The sequence below is a fragment of the Podarcis tiliguerta genome (assembly GCF_965153285.1).
Source record: "Podarcis tiliguerta genome assembly, chromosome: 5".
Taxonomy (NCBI): Eukaryota; Metazoa; Chordata; class Lepidosauria; order Squamata; family Lacertidae; genus Podarcis; species Podarcis tiliguerta.
In genome coordinates this window covers 82,393,786-82,418,132 of record NC_139538.1, presented here as the reverse complement: position 1 = coordinate 82,418,132, position 24,347 = coordinate 82,393,786, and positions in this window count along the sequence as shown.

Below are 24,347 nucleotides of genomic sequence, written 5' to 3'. Positions count from 1 at the left end.
GAAATTGTGACCCCGGGGCTTAGGGATTTTTTCAAAAAAACATTTTTCTGCCGGTTAAGTTAACGGGGGCTGATTTCTTTTCCAGTGATAAAAAGCCTCCTGTTTCGACCGCCAAAGCTTTCAGGGGAGCATTTGCAAACGTTTGGCACCATTTTTTACTGAATTGCCGGAAATCAGATATTTGATGAAATTGTGACCCCGGGGCTTAGGGATTTTTTCAAAAAAACATTTTTCTGCCGGTTAAGTTATCGAGGGCTGATTTCTTTTCCTGTGATAAAAAGCCTCCTGTTTCGACCGCCAAACCTTTCAGGGGAGCATTTGCAACCGTTTGGCACCATTTTTGAGTGAATTGCCAAAAGTCAGATATTTGATGAAATTGTGCCCCCGGGACTTAGGGATTTTTTCAAAAAAACATTTTTCTGCCGGTTAAGTTGTCGAGGGCTAATTTCTTTTCCTGTGATAAAAAGCCTCCTGTTTCGACCTCCAAACCTTTCAGGGGTGCATTTGCAAACTTTTGGCACCATTTTTTCCTGAATTGCCGGAAGTCAGATATTTGATGAAATTGTGACCCCGGGGCTTAGGGATTTTTTCAAAAAAACATTTTTCTGCCGGTTAAATTATCGAGGGCTGATTTCTTTTCCTGTGATAAAAAACCTCCTGTTTCGACCGCCAAAGCTTTCAGGGGAGCATTTGCAAACGTTTCGCACCATTTTTGAGTGAATTGCCGGAAATCAGATATTTGATGAAATTGTGACCCCGGGGCTTAGGGATTTTTTCAAAAAAACATTTTTCTGCCGGTTAAGTTGTCGAGGGCTGATTTCTTTTCCTGTGATAAAAAGCCTCCTGTTTCGACCGCCAAACCTTTCAGGGGAGCATTTGCAAACGTTTGGCACCATTTTTGAGTGAATTGCCGAATGTCAGATTTTTTATGAAATTGTGACCCTGGTGTTTAAGGATTTTTTCAAAAAAACTTTTTTCTGCTGGTGAAGTTGTCGAGGGCTAATTTCTTTTCCTGTGATAAAAAGCCTCCTGTTTCGACCGCCAAACCTTTCAGGGGAGCATTTGCAACCGTTTGGCACCATTTTTGAGTGAATTGCTGAAAGTCAGATATTTGATGAAATTGTGACCCCGGGGCTTAGGGATTTTTTCAAAAAAACATTTTTCTGCCGGTTAAGTTATCGAGGGCTGATTTCTTTTCCTGTGATAAAAAGCCTCCTGTTTCGACCGCCAAACCTTTCAGGGGAGCATTTGCAAACGTTTGGCACCATTTTTTACTGAATTGCTGGAAATCAGATATTTGATGAAATTGTGACCCCGGGGCTTAGGGATTTTTTCAAAAAAACTTTTTTCTGCCTGTTAAGTTGGCGAGGGCTGATTTCTTTTCCTGTGATAAAAAGCCTCCTGTTTCGACCGCCAAAGCTTTCAGGGGAGCATTTGCAACCGTTTCGCACCATTTTTGAGTGAATTGCTGAAAGTCACATATTTGATGAAATTGTGCCCCCGGGACTTAGGGATTTTTTCAAAAAAACATTTTTCTGCCGGTTAAGTTGTCGAGGGCTAATTTCTTTTCCTGTGATAAAAAGCCTCCTGTTTCGACCGCCAAACCTTTCAGGGGAGCATTTGCAAACTTTTGGCACCATTTTTTCCTGAATTGCCGGAAGTCAGATATTTGATGAAATTGTGACCCCGGGGCTTAGGGATTTTTTCAAAAAAACATTTTTCTGCCGGTTAAATTATCGAGGGCTGATTTCTTTTCCTGTGATAAAAAACCTCCTGTTTCGACCGCCAAAGCTTTCAGGGGAGCATTTGCAAACGTTTCGCACCATTTTTGAGTGAATTGCCGGAAATCAGATATTTGATGAAATTGTGACCCCGGGGCTTAGGGATTTTTTCAAAAAAACATTTTTCTGCCGGTTAAGTTGTCGAGGGCTGATTTCTTTTCCTGTGATAAAAAGCCTCCTGTTTCGACCGCCAAACCTTTCAGGGGAGCATTTGCAAACGTTTGGCACCATTTTTGAGTGAATTGCCGAATGTCAGATTTTTTATGAAATTGTGACCCTGGTGTTTAAGGATTTTTTCAAAAAAACTTTTTTCTGCTGGTGAAGTTGTCGAGGGCTAATTTCTTTTCCTGTGATAAAAAGCCTCCTGTTTCGACCGCCAAACCTTTCAGGGGAGCATTTGCAACCGTTTGGCACCATTTTTGAGTGAATTGCTGAAAGTCAGATATTTGATGAAATTGTGACCCCGGGGCTTAGGGATTTTTTCAAAAAAACATTTTTCTGCCGGTTAAGTTATCGAGGGCTGATTTCTTTTCCTGTGATAAAAAGCCTCCTGTTTCGACCGCCAAACCTTTCAGGGGAGCATTTGCAAACGTTTGGCACCATTTTTTACTGAATTGCTGGAAATCAGATATTTGATGAAATTGTGACCCCGGGGCTTAGGGATTTTTTCAAAAAAACTTTTTTCTGCCTGTTAAGTTGGCGAGGGCTGATTTCTTTTCCTGTGATAAAAAGCCTCCTGTTTCGACCGCCAAAGCTTTCAGGGGAGCATTTGCAACCGTTTCGCACCATTTTTGAGTGAATTGCTGAAAGTCACATATTTGATGAAATTGTGCCCCCGGGACTTAGGGATTTTTTCAAAAAAACATTTTTCTGCCAGTTAAGTTGTCGAGGGCTAATTTCTTTTCCTGTGATAAAAAGCCTCCTGTTTCGACCGCCAAACCTTTCAGGGGAGCATTTGCAAACTTTTGGCACCATTTTTTCCTGAATTGCCGGAAGTCAGATATTTGATGAAATTGTGACCCCGGGGCTTAGGGATTTTTTCAAAAAAACATTTTTCTGCCGGTTAAATTATCGAGGGCTGATTTCTTTTCCTGTGATAAAAAACCTCCTGTTTCGACCGCCAAAGCTTTCAGGGGAGCATTTGCAAACGTTTCGCACCATTTTTGAGTGAATTGCCGGAAATCAGATATTTGATGAAATTGTGACCCCGGGGCTTAGGGATTTTTTCAAAAAAACATTTTTCTGACGGTTAAGTTGTCGAGGGCTGATTTCTTTTCCTGTGATAAAAAACCTCCTGTTTCGACCGCCAAACCTTTCAGGGGAGCATTTGCAAACGTTTGGCACCATTTTTGAGTGAATTGCCGAATGTCAGATTTTTTATGAAATTGTGACCCTGGTGTTTAAGGATTTTTTCAAAAAAACTTTTTTCTGCTGGTTAAGTTGTCGAGGGCTAATTTCTTTTCCTGTGATAAAAAGCCTCCTGTTTCGACCGCCAAACCTTTCAGGGGAGCATTTGCAACCGTTTGGCACCATTTTTGAGTGAATTGCTGAAAGTCAGATATTTGATGAAATTGTGACCCCGGGGCTTAGGGATTTTTTCAAAAAAACATTTTTCTGCCGGTTAAGTTATCGAGGGCTGATTTCTTTTCCTGTGATAAAAAGCCTCCTGTTTCGACCGCCAAACCTTTCAGGGGAGCATTTGCAAACGTTTGGCACCATTTTTTACTGAATTGCTGGAAATCAGATATTTGATGAAATTGTGACCCCGGGGCTTAGGGATTTTTTCAAAAAAACTTTTTTCTGCCTGTTAAGTTGGCGAGGGCTGATTTCTTTTCCTGTGATAAAAAGCCTCCTGTTTCGACCGCCAAAGCTTTCAGGGGAGCATTTGCAACCGTTTCGCACCATTTTTGAGTGAATTGCCGGAAATCAGATATTTGATCAAATTGTGACCCCGGGGCTTAGGGATTTTTTCAAAAAAACTTTTTTCTGCCTGTTAAGTTGGCGAGGGCTGATTTCTTTTCCTGTGATAGAAAGCCTCCTGTTTCGACCGCCAAACCTTTCAGGGGAGCATTTGCAAACTTTTGGCACCATTTTTTCCTGAATTGCCGGAAGTCAGATATTTGATGAAATTGTGACCCCGGGGCTTAGGGATTTTTTCAAAAAAACATTTTTCTGCCGGTTAAGTTATCGAGGGCTGATTTCTTTTCCTGTGATAAAAAGCCTCCTGTTTCGACCGCCAAAGCTTTCAGGGGAGCATTTGCAAACGTTTGGCACCATTTTTTACTGAATTGCCGGAAATCAGATATTTGATGAAATTGTGACCCCGGGGCTTAGGGATTTTTTCAAAAAAACATTTTTCTGCCGGTTAAGTTATCGAGGGCTGATTTCTTTTCCTGTGATAAAAAGCCTCCTGTTTCGACCGCCAAACCTTTCAGGGGAGCATTTGCAACCGTTTGGCACCATTTTTGAGTGAATTGCCAAAAGTCAGATATTTGATGAAATTGTGACCCCGGGGCTTAAGGATTTTTTCAAAAAAACTTTTTTCTGCCTGTTAAGTTGGCTAGGGCTGATTTCTTTTCCTGTGATAAAAAGCCTCCTGTTTCGACCGCCCAACCTTTCAGGGGAGCATTTGCAAACGTTTCTCAGCATTTTTGAGTTAATGGCCGAAAGTCAGATATTTGATGAAATTGTGACCCCGGGGGCTTAGGGATTTTTTCAAAAAAACTTTTTTCTGCCTGTTAAGTTGGCGAGGGCTGATTTCTTTTGCTGTTATAAAAAGCCTCCTGTTTCGACCTCCAAACCTTTCAGGGGAGCATTTGCAAACGTTTGGCACCATTTTTTACTGAATTGCCGGAAATCAGATATTTGATGAAATTGTGACCCCGGGGCTTAGGGATTTTTTCAAAAAAACTTTTTTCTGCCTGTTAAGTTGGCTACGGCTGATTTCCTTTCCTGTGATAAAAAGCCTCCTGTTTCGACTGCCAAACCTTTCAGGGGAGCATTTGCAAACGTTTGGCACCATTTTTGACTGAATTGCCGAAAGTCAGATTTTTTATGAAATTGTGACCCCGGGGCTTGAGGATTTTTTCAGAAAAACTTTTTTCTGCCTGCTAAGTTGGCGAGGGCTGGTCTCTTTTCCTGTGATTAAAAGCCTCCTGTTTCGAACGCCAAAACTTTCAGGGGAGCATTTGGAAACGTTTGGCACCATTTTTGAGTCAATTGCTGGAAATCAGATATTTGATGAAATTGTGACCTCGGGGCTTAGGGATTTTTTCAAAAAAATCTTTTTCTGCCGGTTAAGTTGTCGATTGCTAATTCATTTTCCTATGATAAAAACCCTTCTGTTTCGACCGCCAAACCTTTCAGGGGAGCATTTGCAGCCGTTTGGATCCATTTTTTACTGAATTGCCGGAAGTCAGATATTTGATGAAACTGTGACCCCGGGGCTTAGGGATTTTTTCAAAAAAACATTTTTCTGCCGGTTAAGTTATTGAGGGCTGATTTCTTTTCCTGTGATAAAAAGCCTGCTGTTTCGACCGCCAAACCTTTCAGGGGAGCATTTGCAGCCGTTTGGATCCATTTTTGAGTGAATTGCTGAAAGTCAGATATTTGATGAAATTGTGACCCCGGGGCTTAGGGATTGTTTCAAAAAAACATTTTTCTGCCTGTTAAGTTGGCGAAGGCTGATTTCTTTTCCTGTGATAAAAAGCCTCCTGTTTCGACCGCCAAACCTTTCAGGGGAGCATTTGCAAACATTTGGCACCATTTTTGAATGAATTACCGAAAGTCAGATATTTGATGAAATTGTGACCCCGGGGCTTAGGGATTTTTTCAAAAAAACTTTTTTCTGCCTGTTAAGTTGGCTAGGGCTGATTTCTTTTCCTGTGATAAAAAGCCTCCTGTTTTGACCGCCAAACCTTTCAGGGGAGCATTTGCAAACGTTTGGCACCATTTTTTACTGAATTCCCGGAAATCAGATATTTGATGAAATTGTGACCCCGGGGCTTAGGGATTTTTTCAAGAAAAACTTTCTCTGCCGGTTAAGTTGTCGAGGGCTAATTTCTTTTCCTATGATAAAAACCCTTCTGTTTCGACCGCCAAACCTTTCAGGGGAGCATTTGCAGCCGTTTGGATCCATTTTTTACTGAATTGCCGGAAGTCAGATATTTGATGAAATTGTGAGCCCGGGGCTTAGGGATTTTTTCAAAAAAACATTTTTCTGCCGGTTAAGTTATCGAGGGCTGATTTCTTTTCCTGTGATAAAAAGCCTCCTGTTTCGACCGCCAAAGCTTTCAGGGGAGCATTTGCAAACGTTTGGCAGCATTTTTGAGTGAATTGCCGAAAGTCAGATATTTGATGAAATTGTGACCCCGGGGCTTAGGGATTTTTTCAAAAAAACATTTTTCTGCCGGTTAAGTTGTCGAGGGCTGATTTCTTTTCCTGTGATAAAAAGCCGCTTGTTTCGACCGCCAAAGCTTTCAGGGGAGCATTTGCAGCCGTTTGGCACCATTTTTGAGTGAATTGCCAAAAGTCAGATATTTGATGAAATTGTGACCCTGGGGCTTAGGGATTTTTTCAAAAAAACTTTTTTCTGCCTGCTAAGTTGGCAAGGGCTGATTTCTTTTCCTGTGATAAAAAGCCTCCTGTTTCGACCGCCAAACCTTTCAGGGGAGCATTTGCAAACGTTTGGCACCATTTTTGACTGAATTGCCGAAAGTCAGATATTTGATGAAATTGTGACCCCGGGGTTTATGGATTTTTTCAAAAAAACTTTTTTCTGCCTGCTAAGTTGGCAAGGGCTGGTCTATTTTCCTGTGATTAAAAGCCTACTGTTTCGACCGCCATACCTTTAAGGGGAGCATTTGCAAACGTTTGGCAGCATTTTTTACTTAATTGCCGGAAATCAGATATTTGATGAAATTGTGACCCCGGGGCTTAGGGATTTTTTCAAAAAAATCTTTTTCTACTGGTTAAGTTGTCGAGGGCTAATTTCTTTTCCTATGATAAAAACCCTTCTGTTTCGACCGCCAAACCTTTCAGGGGAGCATTTGCAGCCGTTTGGATCCATTTTTTACTGAATTGCCGGAAGTCAGATATTTGATGAAATTGTGAGCCCGGGGCTTAGGGATTTTTTCAAAAAAACATTTTTCTGCCGGTTAAGTTATCGAGGGCTGATATCTTTTCCTGTGATAAAAAGCCTCCTGTTTTGACCGCCAAACCTTTCAGGGGAGCAATTGCAAACGTTTGGCAGCATTTTTGAGTGAATTGCCGAAAGTCAGATATTTGATGAAATTGTGACCCCGGGGCTTAGGGATTTTTTCAAAAAAACATTTTTCTGCCGGTTAAGTTGTCGAGGGCTGATTTCTTTTCCTGTGATAAAAAGCCTCCTGTTTCGACCGCCAAACCTTTCAGGGGAGCATTTGCAAACGTTTGGCACCATTTTTGAGTGAATTGCCGAATGTCAGATTTTTTATGAAATTGTGACCCTGGTTTTTAAGGATTTTTTCAAAAAAACTTTTTTCTGCTGGTTAAGTTGTCGAGGGCTAATTTCTTTTCCTGTGATAAAAAGCCTCCTGTTTCGACCGCCAAACCTTTCAGGGGAGCATTTGCAAACGTTTGGCACCATTTTTTACTGAATTGCTGGAAATCAGATATTTGATGAAATTGTGACCCCGGGGCTTAGGGATTTTTTCAAAAAAACTTTTTTCTGCCTGTTAAGTTGGCGAGGGCTGATTTCTTTTCCTGTGATAAAAAGCCTCCTGTTTCGACCGCCAAAGCTTTCAGGGGAGCATTTGCAACCGTTTCGCACCATTTTTGAGTGAATTGCTGAAAGTCACATATTTGATGAAATTGTGCCCCCGGGACTTAGGGATTTTTTCAAAAAAACATTTTTCTGCCGGTTAAGTTGTCGAGGGCTAATTCCTTTTCCTGTGATAAAAAGCCTCCTGTTTCGACCGCCAAACCTTTCAGGGGAGCATTTGCAAACTTTTGGCACCATTTTTTCCTGAATTGCCGGAAGTCAGATATTTGATGAAATTGTGACCCCGGGGCTTAGGGATTTTTTCAAAAAAACATTTTTCTGCCGGTTAAATTATCGAGGGCTGATTTCTTTTCCTGTGATAAAAAACCTCCTGTTTCGACCGCCAAAGCTTTCAGGGGAGCATTTGCAAACGTTTCGCACCATTTTTGAGTGAATTGCCGGAAATCAGATATTTGATGAAATTGTGACCCCGGGGCTTAGGGATTTTTTCAAAAAAACATTTTTCTGCCGGTTAAGTTGTCGAGGGCTGATTTCTTTTCCTGTGATAAAAAGCCTCCTGTTTCGACCGCCAAACCTTTCAGGGGAGCATTTGCAAACGTTTGGCACCATTTTTGAGTGAATTGCCGAATGTCAGATTTTTTATGAAATTGTGACCCTGGTGTTTAAGGATTTTTTCAAAAAAACTTTTTTCTGCTGGTTAAGTTGTCGAGGGCTAATTTCTTTTCCTGTGATAAAAAGCCTCCTGTTTCGACCGCCAAACCTTTCAGGGGAGCATTTGCAACCGTTTGGCACCATTTTTGAGTGAATTGCTGAAAGTCAGATATTTGATGAAATTGTGACCCCGGGGCTTAGGGATTTTTTCAAAAAAACATTTTTCTGCCGGTTAAGTTATCGAGGGCTGATTTCTTTTCCTGTGATAAAAAGCCTCCTGTTTCGACCGCCAAACCTTTCAGGGGAGCATTTGCAAACGTTTGGCACCATTTTTTACTGAATTGCTGGAAATCAGATATTTGATGAAATTGTGACCCCGGGGCTTAGGGATTTTTTCAAAAAAACTTTTTTCTGCCTGTTAAGTTGGCGAGGGCTGATTTCTTTTCCTGTGATAAAAAGCCTCCTGTTTCGACCGCCAAAGCTTTCAGGGGAGCATTTGCAACCGTTTCGCACCATTTTTGAGTGAATTGCCGGAAATCAGATATTTGATCAAATTGTGACCCCGGGGCTTAGGGATTTTTTCAAAAAAACTTTTTTCTGCCGGTTAAGTTGGCGAGGGCTGATTTCTTTTCCTGTGATAGAAAGCCTCCTGTTTCGACCGCCAAACCTTTCAGGGGAGCATTTGCAAACTTTTGGCACCATTTTTTACTGAATTGCCGGAAGTCAGATATTTGATGAAATTGTGACCCCGGGGCTTAGGGATTTTTTCAAAAAAACATTTTTCTGCCGGTTAAGTTATCGAGGGCTGATTTCTTTTCCTGTGATAAAAAGCCTCCTGTTTCGACCGCCAAAGCTTTCAGGGGAGCATTTGCAAACGTTTGGCACCATTTTTTACTGAATTGCCGGAAATCAGATATTTGATGAAATTGTGACCCCGGGGCTTAGGGATTTTTTCAAAAAAACATTTTTCTGCCGGTTAAGTTATCGAGGGCTGATTTCTTTTCCTGTGATAAAAAGCCTCCTGTTTCGACCGCCAAACCTTTCAGGGGAGCATTTGCAACCGTTTGGCACCATTTTTGAGTGAATTGCCAAAAGTCAGATATTTGATGAAATTGTGACCCCGGGGCTTAAGGATTTTTTCAAAAAAACTTTTTTCTGCCTGTTAAGTTGGCTAGGGCTGATTTCTTTTCCTGTGATAAAAAGCCTCCTGTTTCGACCGCCCAACCTTTCAGGGGAGCATTTGCAAACGTTTCTCAGCATTTTTGAGTTAATGGCCGAAAGTCAGATATTTGATGAAATTGTGACCCCGGGGGCTTAGGGATTTTTTCAAAAAAACTTTTTTCTGCCTGTTAAGTTGGCGAGGGCTGATTTCTTTTGCTGTTATAAAAAGCCTCCTGTTTCGACCTCCAAACCTTTCAGGGGAGCATTTGCAAACGTTTGGCACCATTTTTTACTGAATTGCCGGAAATCAGATATTTGATGAAATTGTGACCCCGGGGCTTAGGGATTTTTTCAAAAAAACTTTTTTCTGCCTGTTAAGTTGGCTACGGCTGATTTCCTTTCCTGTGATAAAAAGCCTCCTGTTTCGACTGCCAAACCTTTCAGGGGAGCATTTGCAAACGTTTGGCACCATTTTTGACTGAATTGCCGAAAGTCAGATTTTTTATGAAATTGTGACCCCGGGGCTTGAGGATTTTTTCAGAAAAACTTTTTTCTGCCTGCTAAGTTGGCGAGGGCTGGTCTCTTTTCCTGTGATTAAAAGCCTCCTGTTTCGAACGCCAAAACTTTCAGGGGAGCATTTGGAAACGTTTGGCACCATTTTTGAGTCAATTGCTGGAAATCAGATATTTGATGAAATTGTGACCTCGGGGCTTAGGGATTTTTTCAAAAAAATCTTTTTCTGCCGGTTAAGTTGTCGATTGCTAATTCATTTTCCTATGATAAAAACCCTTCTGTTTCGACCGCCAAACCTTTCAGGGGAGCATTTGCAGCCGTTTGGATCCATTTTTTACTGAATTGCCGGAAGTCAGATATTTGATGAAACTGTGACCCCGGGGCTTAGGGATTTTTTCAAAAAAACATTTTTCTGCCGGTTAAGTTATTGAGGGCTGATTTCTTTTCCTGTGATAAAAAGCCTGCTGTTTCGACCGCCAAACCTTTCAGGGGAGCATTTGCAGCCGTTTGGATCCATTTTTGAGTGAATTGCTGAAAGTCAGATATTTGATGAAATTGTGACCCCGGGGCTTAGGGATTGTTTCAAAAAAACATTTTTCTGCCTGTTAAGTTGGCGAAGGCTGATTTCTTTTCCTGTGATAAAAAGCCTCCTGTTTCGACCGCCAAACCTTTCAGGGGAGCATTTGCAAACATTTGGCACCATTTTTGAATGAATTACCGAAAGTCAGATATTTGATGAAATTGTGACCCCGGGGCTTAGGGATTTTTTCAAAAAAACTTTTTTCTGCCTGTTAAGTTGGCTAGGGCTGATTTCTTTTCCTGTGATAAAAAGCCTCCTGTTTTGACCGCCAAAACTTTCAGGGGAGCATTTGCAAACGTTTGGCACCATTTTTTACTGAATTCCCGGAAATCAGATATTTGATGAAATTGTGACCCCGGGGGTTAGGGATTTTTTCAAAAAAAACTTTCTCTGCCGGTTAAGTTGTCGAGGGCTAATTTCTTTTCCTATGATAAAAACCCTTCTGTTTCGACCGCCAAACCTTTCAGGGGAGCATTTGCAGCCGTTTGGATCCATTTTTTACTGAATTGCCGGAAGTCAGATATTTGATGAAATTGTGAGCCCGGGGCTTAGGGATTTTTTCAAAAAAACATTTTTCTGCCGGTTAAGTTATCGAGGGCTGATTTCTTTTCCTGTGATAAAAAGCCTCCTGTTTCGACCGCCAAAGCTTTCAGGGGAGCATTTGCAAACGTTTGGCAGCATTTTTGAGTGAATTGCCGAAAGTCAGATATTTGATGAAATTGTGACCCCGGGGCTTAGGGATTTTTTCAAAAAAACATTTTTCTGCCGGTTAAGTTGTCGAGGGCTGATTTCTTTTCCTGTGATAAAAAGCCGCTTGTTTCGACCGCCAAACCTTTCAGGGGAGCATTTGCAGCCGTTTGGCACCATTTTTGAGTGAATTGCCAAAAGTCAGATATTTGATGAAATTGTGACCCTGGGGCTTAGGGATTTTTTCAAAAAAACTTTTTTCTGCCTGCTAAGTTGGCAAGGGCTGATTTCTTTTCCTGTGATAAAAAGCCTCCTGTTTCGACCGCCAAACCTTTCAGGGGAGCATTTGCAAACGTTTGGCACCATTTTTGACTGAATTGCCGAAAGTCAGATATTTGATGAAATTGTGACCCCGGGGTTTATGGATTTTTTCAAAAAAACTTTTTTCTGCCTGCTAAGTTGGCAAGGGCTGGTCTATTTTCCTGTGATTAAAAGCCTACTGTTTCGACCGCCATACCTTTAAGGGGAGCATTTGCAAACGTTTGGCAGCATTTTTTACTTAATTACCGGAAATCAGATATTTGATGAAATTGTGACCCCGGGGCTTAGGGATTTTTTCAAAAAAATCTTTTTCTACTGGTTAAGTTGTCGAGGGCTAATTTCTTTTCCTATGATAAAAACCCTTCTGTTTCGACCGCCAAACCTTTCAGGGGAGCATTTGCAGCCGTTTGGATCCATTTTTTACTGAATTGCCGGAAGTCAGATATTTGATGAAATTGTGAGCCCGGGGCTTAGGGATTTTTTCAAAAAAACATTTTTCTGCCGGTTAAGTTATCGAGGGCTGATATCTTTTCCTGTGATAAAAAGCCTCCTGTTTTGACCGCCAAACCTTTCAGGGGAGCATTTGCAAACGTTTGGCAGCATTTTTGAGTGAATTGCCGAAAGTCAGATATTTGATGAAATTGTGACTCCGGGGCTTAAGGATTTTTTCAAAAAAACATTTTTCTGCCGGTTAAGTTGTCGAGGGCTGATTTCTTTTCCTGTGATAAAAAGCCTCCTGTTTCGACAGCCAAAGCTTTCACGGGAGCATTTGCAACCGTTTGGCAGCATTTTTGAGTGAATTGCCGGAAGTCAGATATTTGATGAAATTGTGAGCCCGGGGCTTAGGGATTTTTTCAAAAAAACATTTTTCTGCCGGTTAAGTTATCGAGGGCTGATTTCTTTTCCTGTGATAAAAAGCCTCCTGTTTCGACCGCCAAAGCTTTCAGGGGAGCATTTGCAAACGTTTGGCAGCATTTTTGAGTGAATTGCCGAAAGTCAGATATTTGATGAAATTGTGACCCCGGGGCTTAGGGATTGTTTCAAAAAAACATTTTTCTGCCGGTTAAGTTGGCGAAGGCTGATTTCTTTTCCTGTGATAAAAAGCCTCCTGTTTCGACCGCCAAACCTTTCAGGGGAGCATTTGCAAACGTTTGGAACCATTTTTTACTGAATTGACGGAAATCAGATATTTGATGAGATTGTGATCCCGGGGCTTAGGGATTTTTTCAAAAAAACTTTTTTCTGCCTGTTAAGTTGGCGAGGGCTGATTTCTTTTCCTGTGATAAAAAGCCTCCTGTTTCGACCGCCAAACCTTTCAGGGGAGCATTTGCAACCGTTTGGCACCATTTTTGAATGAATTACCGAAAGTCAGATATTTGATGAAATTGTGACCCCGGGGCTTAGGGATTTTTTCAAAAAAACTTTTTTCTGCCTGTTAAGTTGGCTAGGGCTGATTTCTTTTCCTGTGATAAAAAGCCTCCTGTTTTGACCGCCAAACCTTTCAGGGGAGCATTTGCAAACGTTTGGCACCATTTTTTACTGAATTCCCCGAAATCAGATATTTGATGAAATTGTGACCCCGGGGCTTAGGGATTTTTTCAAAAAAAACTTTCTCTGCCGGTTAAGTTGTCGAGGGCTAATTTCTTTTCCTATGATAAAAACCCTTCTGTTTCGACCGCCAAACCTTTCAGGGGAGCATTTGCAGCCGTTTGGATCCATTTTTTACTGAATTGCCGGAAGTCAGATATTTGATGAAATTGTGAGCCCGGGGCTTAGGGATTTTTTCAAAAAAACATTTTTCTGCCGGTTAAGTTATCGAGGGCTGATTTCTTTTCCTGTGATAAAAAGCCTCCTGTTTCGACCGCCAAAGCTTTCAGGGGAGCATTTGCAAACGTTTGGCAGCATTTTTGAGTGAATTGCCGAAAGTCAGATATTTGATGAAATTGTGACCCCGGGGCTTAGGGATTTTTTCAAAAAAACATTTTTCTGCCGGTTAAGTTGTCGAGGGCTGATTTCTTTTCCTGTGATAAAAAGCCGCTTGTTTCGACCGCCAAAGCTTTCAGGGGAGCATTTGCAGCCGTTTGGCACCATTTTTGAGTGAATTGCCAAAAGTCAGATATTTGATGAAATTGTGACCCTGGGGCTTAGGGATTTTTTCAAAAAAACTTTTTTCTGCCTGCTAAGTTGGCAAGGGCTGATTTCTCTTCCTGTGATAAAAAGCCTCCTGTTTCGACTGCCAAACCTTTCAGGGGAGCATTTGCAAGCGTTTGGCAGCATTTTTGAGTGAATTGCCGAAAGTCAGATATTTGATGAAATTGTGACTCCGGGGCTTAAGGATTTTTTCAAAAAAACATTTTTCTGCCGGTTAAGTTGTCGAGGGCTGATTTCTTTTCCTGTGATAAAAAGCCTCCTGTTTCGACAGCCAAAGCTTTCACGGGAGCATTTGCAACCGTTTGGCAGCATTTTTGAGTGAATTGCCGGAAGTCAGATATTTGATGAAATTGTGAGCCCGGGGCTTAGGGATTTTTTCAAAAAAACATTTTTCTGCCGGTTAAGTTATCGAGGGCTGATTTCTTTTCCTGTGATAAAAAGCCTCCTGTTTCGACCGCCAAAGCTTTCAGGGGAGCATTTGCAAACGTTTGGCAGCATTTTTGAGTGAATTGCCGAAAGTCAGATATTTGATGAAATTGTGACCCCGGGGCTTAGGGATTGTTTCAAAAAAACATTTTTCTGCCGGTTAAGTTGGCGAAGGGTGATTTCTTTTCCTGTGATAAAAAGCCTCCTGTTTCGACCGCCAAACCTTTCAGGGGAGCATTTGCAAACGTTTGGAACCATTTTTTACTGAATTGACGGAAATCAGATATTTGATGAGATTGTGATCCCGGGGCTTAGGGATTTTTTCAAAAAAACTTTTTTCTGCCTGTTAAGTTGGCGAGGGCTGATTTCTTTTCCTGTGATAAAAAGCCTCCTGTTTCGACCGCCAAACCTTTCAGGGGAGCATTTGCAACCGTTTGGCACCATTTTTGAATGAATTACCGAAAGTCAGATATTTGATGAAATTGTGACCCCGGGGCTTAGGGATTTTTTCAAAAAAACTTTTTTCTGCCTGTTAAGTTGGCTAGGGCTGATTTCTTTTCCTGTGATAAAAAGCCTCCTGTTTTGACCGCCAAACCTTTCAGGGGAGCATTTGCAAACGTTTGGCACCATTTTTTACTGAATTGCTGGAAATCAGATATTTGATGAAATTGTGACCCCGGGGCTTAGGGATTTTTTCAAAAAAAACTTTCTCTGCCGGTTAAGTTGTCGAGGGCTAATTTCTTTTCCTATGATAAAAACCCTTCTGTTTCGACCGCCAAACCTTTCAGGGGAGCATTTGCAGCCGTTTGGATCCATTTTTTACTGAATTGCCGGAAGTCAGATATTTGATGAAATTGTGAGCCCGGGGCTTAGGGATTTTTTCAAAAAAATCTTTTTCTACTGGTTAAGTTGTCGAGGGCTAATTTCTTTTCCTATGATAAAAACCCTTCTGTTTCGACCGCCAAACCTTTCAGGGGAGCATTTGCAGCCGTTTGGATCCATTTTTTACTGAATTGCCGGAAGTCAGATATTTGATGAAATTGTGAGCCCGGGGCTTAGGGATTTTTTCAAAAAAACATTTTTCTGCCGGTTAAGTTATCGAGGGCTGATATCTTTTCCTGTGATAAAAAGCCTCCTGTTTTGACCGCCAAACCTTTCAGGGGAGCATTTGCAAGCGTTTGGCAGCATTTTTGAGTGAATTGCCGAAAGTCAGATATTTGATGAAATTGTGACTCCGGGGCTTAAGGATTTTTTCAAAAAAACATTTTTCTGCCGGTTAAGTTGTCGAGGGCTGATTTCTTTTCCTGTGATAAAAAGCCTCCTGTTTCGACAGCCAAAGCTTTCACGGGAGCATTTGCAACCGTTTGGCAGCATTTTTGAGTGAATTGCCGGAAGTCAGATATTTGATGAAATTGTGAGCCCGGGGCTTAGGGATTTTTTCAAAAAAACATTTTTCTGCCGGTTAAGTTATCGAGGGCTGATTTCTTTTCCTGTGATAAAAAGCCTCCTGTTTCGACCGCCAAAGCTTTCAGGGGAGCATTTGCAAACGTTTGGCAGCATTTTTGAGTGAATTGCCGAAAGTCAGATATTTGATGAAATTGTGACCCCGGGGCTTAGGGATTGTTTCAAAAAAACATTTTTCTGCCGGTTAAGTTGGCGAAGGGTGATTTCTTTTCCTGTGATAAAAAGCCTCCTGTTTCGACCGCCAAACCTTTCAGGGGAGCATTTGCAAACGTTTGGAACCATTTTTTACTGAATTGACGGAAATCAGATATTTGATGAGATTGTGATCCCGGGGCTTAGGGATTTTTTCAAAAAAACTTTTTTCTGCCTGTTAAGTTGGCGAGGGCTGATTTCTTTTCCTGTGATAAAAAGCCTCCTGTTTCGACCGCCAAACCTTTCAGGGGAGCATTTGCAACCGTTTGGCACCATTTTTGAATGAATTACCGAAAGTCAGATATTTGATGAAATTGTGACCCCGGGGCTTAGGGATTTTTTCAAAAAAACTTTTTTCTGCCTGTTAAGTTGGCTAGGGCTGATTTCTTTTCCTGTGATAAAAAGCCTCCTGTTTTGACCGCCAAACCTTTCAGGGGAGCATTTGCAAACGTTTGGCACCATTTTTTACTGAATTGCTGGAAATCAGATATTTGATGAAATTGTGACCCCGGGGCTTAGGGATTTTTTCAAAAAAAACTTTCTCTGCCGGTTAAGTTGTCGAGGGCTAATTTCTTTTCCTATGATAAAAACCCTTCTGTTTCGACCGCCAAACCTTTCAGGGGAGCATTTGCAGCCGTTTGGATCCATTTTTTACTGAATTGCCGGAAGTCAGATATTTGATGAAATTGTGAGCCCGGGGCTTAGGGATTTTTTCAAAAAAACATTTTTCTGCCGGTTAAGTTATCGAGGGCTGATTTCTTTTCCTGTGATAAAAAGCCTCCTGTTTCGACCGCCAAAGCTTTCAGGGGAGCATTTGCAAACGTTTGGCAGCATTTTTGAGTGAATTGCCGAAAGTCAGATATTTGATGAAATTGTGACCCCGGGGCTTAGGGATTTTTTCAAAAAAACATTTTTCTGCCGGTTAAGTTGTCGAGGGCTGATTTCTTTTCCTGTGATAAAAAGCCGCTTGTTTCGACCGCCAAAGCTTTCAGGGGAGCATTTGCAGCCGTTTGGCACCATTTTTGAGTGAATTGCCAAAAGTCAGATATTTGATGAAATTGTGACCCTGGGGCTTAGGGATTTTTTCAAAAAAACTTTTTTCTGCCTGCTAAGTTGGCAAGGGCTGATTTCTTTTCCTGTGATAAAAAGCCTCCTGTTTCGACCGCCAAACCTTTCAGGGGAGCATTTGCAAACGTTTGGCACCATTTTTGAGTGAATTGCTGAAAGTCAGATATTTGATGAAATTGTGACCCCGGGGCTTAGGGATTTTTTCAAAAAAACTTTTTTCTGCCTGCTAAGTTGGCAAGGGCTGGTCTATTTTCCTGTGATAAAAAGCCTCCTGTTTCGACTGCCAAACCTTTCAGGGGAGCATTTGCAAATGTTTGGCACCATTTTTTACTGAATTGCCGAAAGTCAGATATTTGATGAAATTTTGACCCCGGGGTTTATGGATTTTTTCAAAAAAACTTTTTTCTGCCTGCTAAGTTGGCAAGGGCTGGTCTATTTTCCTGTGATTAAAAGCCTACTGTTTCGACCGCCATACCTTTAAGGGGAGCATTTGCAAACGTTTGGCAGCATTTTTTACTTAATTGCCGGAAATCAGATATTTGATGAAATTGTGACCCCGGGGCTTAGGGATTTTTTCAAAAAAATCTTTTTCTACTGGTTAAGTTGTCGAGGGCTAATTTCTTTTCCTATGATAAAAACCCTTCTGTTTCGACCGCCAAACCTTTCAGGGGAGCATTTGCAGCCGTTTGGATCCATTTTTTACTGAATTGCCGGAAGTCAGATATTTGATGAAATTGTGAGCCCGGGGCTTAGGGATTTTTTCAAAAAAACATTTCTCTGCCGGTTAAGTTATCGAGGGCTGATATCTTTTCCTGTGATAAAAAGCCTCCTGTTTTGACCGCCAAACCTTTCAGGGGAGCATTTGCAAACGTTTGGCAGCATTTTTGAGTGAATTGCAGAAAGTCAGATATTTGATGAAATTGTGACCCCGGGGCTTAGGGATTTTTTCAAAAAAATCTTTTTCTACTGGTTAAGTTGTCGAGGGCTAATTTCTTTTCCTATGATAAAAACCCTTCTGTTTCGACCGCCAAACCTTTCAGGGGAGCATTTGCAGCCGTTTGGATCCATTTTTTACTGAATTGCCGGAAGTCAGATATTTGATGAAATTGTGACTCCGGGGCTTAGGGATTTTTTCAAAAAAACATTTTTCTGCCGGTTAAGTTAACGAGGGCTGATTTCTATTCCTGTGATAAAAAGCCTCCTGTTTCGACCGCCAAAGCTTTCAGGGAAGCATTTGCAACCGTTTGGCAGCATTTTTGAGTGAATTGCAGAAAGTCAGATATTTGATGAAATTGTGACCCCGGGGCTTAAGGATTTTTTCAAAAAAACATTTTTCTGCCGGTTAAGTTGTCGAGGGCTGATTTCTTTTCCTGTGATAAAAAGCCGCCTGTTTCGACCGCCAAAGCTTTCAGGGGAGCATTTGCAACCGTTTGGCACTATTTTTGAGTGAATTGCCAAAAGTCAGATATTTGATGAAATTGTGACCCCGGGGCTTAGGGATTTTTTCAAAAAAACTTTTTTCTGCCTATTAAGTTGGCGAGGGCTGATTTCTTTTCCTGTGATAAAAAGCCTCCTGTTTCGACCGCCAAACCTTTCAGGGGAGCATTTGCAAACGTTTGGCACCATTGTTCAGTGAATTGCTGAAAGTCAGATATTTGATGAAATTGTGACTCCGGGGCTTAGGGATTTTTTCAAAAAAACTTTTTTCTGCCGGTTAAGTTGTCGAGGGCTAATTTCTTTTCCTATGATAAAAACCCTTCTGTTTCGACCGCCAAACCTTTCAGGGGAGCATTTGCAGCCGTTTGGATCCATTTTTTACTGAATTGCCGGAAGTCAGATATTTGATGAAATTGTGACCCCGGGGCTTAGGGATTTTTTCAAAAAAACCATTTTTCTGCCGGTTAAGTTGGCTAGGGCTGATTTCTTTTCCTGTGATAAAAAGCCTCCTGTTTCGACCGCCAAAGCTTTCAGGGGAGCATTTGCAAACGTTTGGCACCATTTTTTTACTGAACTGCCGGAAATCAGATATTTGATGAAATTGTGACCCCGGGGCTTAAGGATTTTTTCAAAAAAACATTTTTCTGCCGGTTAAGTTGTCGAGGGCTGATTTCTTTTCCTGTGATAAAAAGCCGCCTGTTTCGACCGCCAAAGCTTTCAGGGGAGCATTTGCAACCGTTTGGCACTATTTTTGAGTGAATTGCCAAAAGTCAGATATTTGATGAAATTGTGACCCCGGGGCTTAGGGATTTTTTCAAAAAAACTTTTTTCTGCCTATTAAGTTGGCGAGGGCTGATTTCTTTTCCTGTGATAAAAAGCCTCCTGTTTCGACCGCCAAACCTTTCAGGGGAGCATTTGCAAACGTTTGGCACCATTGTTCAGTGAATTGCTGAAAGTCAGATATTTGATGAAATTGTGACTCCGGGGCTTAGGGATTTTTTCAAAAAAACTTTTTTCTGCCGGTTAAGTTGTCGAGGGCTAATTTCTTTTCCTATGATAAAAACCCTTCAGTTTCGACCGCCAAACCTTTCAGGGGAGCATTTGCAGCCGTTTGGATCCATTTTTTACTGAATTGCCGGAAGTCAGATATTTGATGAAATTGTGACCCCGGGGCTTAGGGATTTTTTCAAAAAAACCATTTTTCTGCCGGTTAAGTTGGCTAGGGCTGATTTCTTTTCCTGTGATAAAAAGCCTCCTGTTTCGACCGCCAAACCTTTCAGGGGAGCATTTGCAAAAGTTTGGCACCATTTTTGAGTGAATTGCTGAAAGTCAGATATTTGATGAAATTGTGACCCCGGGGCTTAGGGATTTTTTCAAAAAAACTTTTTTTCTGCCTGCTAAGTTGGCAAGGGCTGGTCCATTTTCCTGTGATTAAAAGCCTCCTGTTTCGACCGCCAAACCTTTCAGGGGAGCATTTGCAAACGTTTGGCACCATTTTTTCTGAATTGCCGGAAATCAGATATTTGATGAAATTTTGACCCCGGGGCTTAGGGATTTTTTCAAAAAAATCTTTTTCTGCCGGTTAAGTTGTCGAGGGCTAATTTCTTTTCCTATGATAAAAACCCTTCTGTTTTGACCGCCAAACCTTTCAGGGGAGCATTTGCAGCCGTTTGGATCCATTTTTTACTAAATTGCCGGAAGTCAGATATTTGATGAAATTGTGACCCCGGGGCTTAGGGATTTTTTCAAAAAAACCATTTTTCTGCCGGTTAAGTTGTCGAGGGCTGATTTCTTTTCCTGTGATAAAAAGCCTCCTGTTTCGACCGCCAAAGCTTTCAGGGGAGCATTTGCAAACGTTTGGCACCATTTTTTACTGAACTGCCGGAAATCAGATATTTGATGAAATTGTGACCCCGGGGCTTAGGGATTTTTTCAAAAAACCATTTTTCTGCCGGTTAAGTTGTCGAGGGCTGATTTCTTTTCCTGTGATAAAAAGCCTCCTGTTTCGACCGCCAAAGCTTTCAGGGGAGCATTTGCAAACGTTTGGCAGCATTTTTGAGTGAATTGCCGAAAGTCAGATATTTGATGAAATTGTGACCCCGGGGCTTAGGGATTTTTTCAAAAAAATCTTTTTCTGCCGGTTAAGTTGTCGAGGGCTAATTTCTTTTCCTATGATAAAAACCCTTCTGTTTCGACCGCCAAACATTTCAGGGGAGCATTTGCAGTCGTTTGGATCCATTTTTTACTGAATTGCCGGAAGTCAGATATTTGATGAAATTGTGACCCCGGGGCTTAGGGATTTTTTCAAAAAAACTTTTTTCTGCCTGTTAAGTTGGCTAGGGCTGATTTCTTTTCCTGTGATTAAAAGCCTCCTGTTTCGACCGCCAAACCTTTCAGGGGAGCATTTGCAAACGTTTGGCACCATTTTTTACTGAATTGCCGGAAATCAGATATTTGATGAAATTGTGACCCCGGGGCTTATGGATTTTTTCAAAAAAACTTTTTTCTGCCTGTTAAGTTGGCTAGGGCTGATTTCTTTTCCTGTGATAAAAAGCCTCCTGTTTCGACCGCCAAACCTTTCAGGGGAGCATTTGCAAACGTTTGGCACCATTTTTGAGTGAATTGCTGAAAGTCAGATATTTGATGAAATTGTGACCCCGGGGCTTAGGGATTTTTTCAAAAAAACTTTTTTCTGCCTGCTAAGTTGGCAAGGGCTGGTCTATTTTCCTGTGATAAAAAGCCTCCTGTTTCGACCGCCAAACCTTTCAGGGGAGCATTTGCAAACGTTTGGCACCATTTTTTACTGAATTGCCGGAAATCAGATATTTGATGAAATTGTGACCCCGGGGATTAGGGATTTTTTCAAAAAAATCTTTTTCTGCCGGTTAAGTTGTCGAGGGCTAATTTCTTTTCCTATGATAAAAACCCTTCTGTTTCGACCGCCGAACCTTTCAGTGGAGCATTTGCAGCCGTTTGGATCCATTTTTTACTGAACTGCCGGAAGTCAGATATTTGATGAAATTGTGACCCCGGGGCGTAGGGATTTTTTCAAAAAAATCTTTTTCTGCCGGTTAAGTTGTCGAGGGCTAATTTCTTTCCCTATGATAAAAACTCTTCTGTTTCGACCGCCAAATCTTTCAGGGGAGCATTTGCAAACGTTTGGCACCATTTTTTACTGAATTGCCGGAAATCAGATATTTGATGAAATTGTGACCCCGGGGCTTAGGGATTTTTTCAAAAAAACTTTTTTCTGCCTGTTAAGTTGACTAGGGCTGATTGCTTTTCCTGTGATAAAAGGCCTCCTGTTTCGACCGCCAAACCTTTCAGGGGAGCATTTGCAAACGTTTGGCACCATTTTTGAGTGAATTGCTGAAAGTCAGATATTTGATGAAATTGTGACCCCGGGGCTTAGGAATTTTTTCAAAAAAACTTTTTTCTGCCTGCTAAGTTGGCAAGGGCTGGTCTATTTTCCTGTGATTAAAAGCCTCCTGTTTCGACCGCCAAACCTTTCAGGGGAGCATTTGCAAACGTTTGGCACCATTTTTTACTGAATTGCCGGAAGTCAGATATTTGATGAAATTGTGACCCCGGGGCTTAGGGATTTTTTCAAAAAAACCTTTTTTTGCTGGTTAAGTTATCGAGGGCTGATTTCTTTTCCTGTGATAAAAAGCCTCCTCTTTTGACCGCCAAAGCTTTCAGGGAAGCATTTGCAACCGTTCGGCAGCATTTTTGAGTGAATTGCAGAAAGTCAGATATTTGATGAAATTGTGACCCCGGGGCTTAAGGATTTTTTCAAAAAAACATTTTTCTGCCGGTTAAGTTGTCGAGGGCTGATTTCTTTTCCTGTGATAAAAAGCCTCCTGTTTCGACCGCCAAAGCTTTCAGAGGAGCATTTGCAAACGTTTGGCACCATTTTTTACTGAATTGCCGGAAATCAGATATTTGATGAAATTGTTACCCCGGGGCTTAGGGATTTTTTCAAAAAAACATTTTTCTGCCTGTTAAGTTGGCGAGGGCTGATTTCTTTTCCTGTGATAAAAAGTCTCCAGTTTCGACCGCCAAACCTTTCAGGGGAGCATTTGCAAACGTTTGGCACCATTTTTGAGTGAATTGCCGAAAGTCAGATTTTTTATGAAATTGTGACCCCGGGGCTTAGGGATTTTTTCAAAAAAACTTTTTTCTTCCGGTTAAGTTGTCGAGGGCTAATTTCTTTTCCTGTGATAAAAAGCCTCCTATTTCGACTGCCAAACCTTTCATGGGAGCATTTGCAAACGTTTGGCACCATTGTTGAGTGAATTGCCGAAAGTCAGATTTTTTATGAAATTGTGACCCCGGGGCTTAGGGATTTTTTCAAAAAAACTTTTTTCTGCCTGTTAAGTTGGCTAGGGCTAGTCTACTTTCCTGTGATTAAAAGCCTCCTGTTTCGACCGCCAAACCTTTCAGGGGAGCATTTGCAAACATTTGGCACCATTTTTTACTGAATTGCCGGAAATCAGATATTTGATGAAATTGTGACCCCGGGGCTTAGGGATTTTTTCAAAAAAACTTTTTTCTGCCTGCTAAGTTGGCAAGGGCTGGTCTATTTTCCTGTGATTAAAAGCCTCCTGTTTCGATCGCCAAAACTTTCAGGGGAGCATTTGCAAACGTTTGGCACCATTTTTTTACTGAATTGCCGGAAATCAGATATTTGATGAAATTGTGACCCCGGGGCTTAGGGATTTTTTCAAAAAAACATTTTTCTGCCGGTTAAGTTGTCGAGGGCAGATTTCTTTTCCTGTGGTAAAAAGCCGCCTGTTTCGACCGCCAAAGCTTTCAGGGGAGCATTTGCAACCGTTTGGCACCATTTTTGAGTGAATTGCCAAAAGTCAGATATTTGATGAAATTGTGACCCCGGGGCTTAAGGATTTTTTCAAAAAAACATTTTTCTGCCGGTTAAGTTGTCGAGGGCAGATTTCTTTTCCTGTGGTAAAAAGCCGCCTGTTTCGACCGCCAAAGCTTTCAGGGGAGCATTTGCAACCGTTTGGCACCATTTTTGAGTGAATTGCCAAAAGTCAGATATTTGATGAAATTGTGACCCCGGGGCTTAGGGATTTTTTCAAAAAAAAATTTTTCTGCCTGTTAAGTTGGCGAGGGCTGATTTCTTTTCGTGTGATAAAAAGCCTCCTGTTTCGACCGCCAAACCTTTCAGGGGAGCTATTGCAAACGTTTGGCACCATTTTTTACTGAATTGCCGGAAATCAGATATTTGATGAAATTGTGACCCCGGGGCTTAGGGATTTTTTCAAAAAAACTTTTTTCTGCCTGTTACGTTGGCGAGGGCTGATTTCTTTTCCTGTGATAAAAAGCCTCCTGTTTCGACCGCCAAACCTTTCAGGGGAGCATTTGCAAACGTTTGGCACCATTTTTGAGTGAATTGCCGAAAGTCAGATATTTGATGAAATTGTGACCCCGGGGCTTAGGGATTTTTTCAAAAAAACTTTTTTCTGCCTGCTAAGTTGGCAAGGGCTGATTTCTTTTCCTGTGATAAAAAGCCTCCTGTTTCGACCGCCAAACCTTTCAGGGGAGCATTTGCAAACGTTTGGCACCATTTTTTTACTGAATTGCCGGAAATCAGATATTTGATGAAATTGTGAACCCGGGGCTTAGGGATTTTTTCAAAAAAATCTTTTTCTGCCGGTTAAGTTGTCGAGGGCTAATTTCTTTCCCTATGATAAAAACTCTTCTGTTTCGACCGCCAAACCTTTCAGGGGAGCATTTGCAAACGTTTGGCACGATTTTTTACTGAATTGCCGGAAATCAGATATTTGATGAAATTGTGACCCCGGGGCTTAGGGATTTTTTCAAAAAAACTTTTTTCTGCCTGTTAAGTTGGCGAGGGCTGATTTCTATTCCTGTGATAAAGAGCCTCCTGTTTCAACCGCCAAACCTTTCAGGGGAGCATTTGCAAACGTTTGGCACCATTTTTGAGTGAATTGCCGAAAGTCAGATATTTGATGAAATTGTGACCCCGGGACTTAGGGATTTTTTCAAAAAAACTTTTTTCTGCCTGCTAAGTTGGCAAGGGCTGATTTCTTCTCCTGTGATAAAAAGCCTCCTGTTTCGACCGCCAAACCTTTCAGGGGAGCATTTGCAAACGTTTGGCACCATTGTTGAG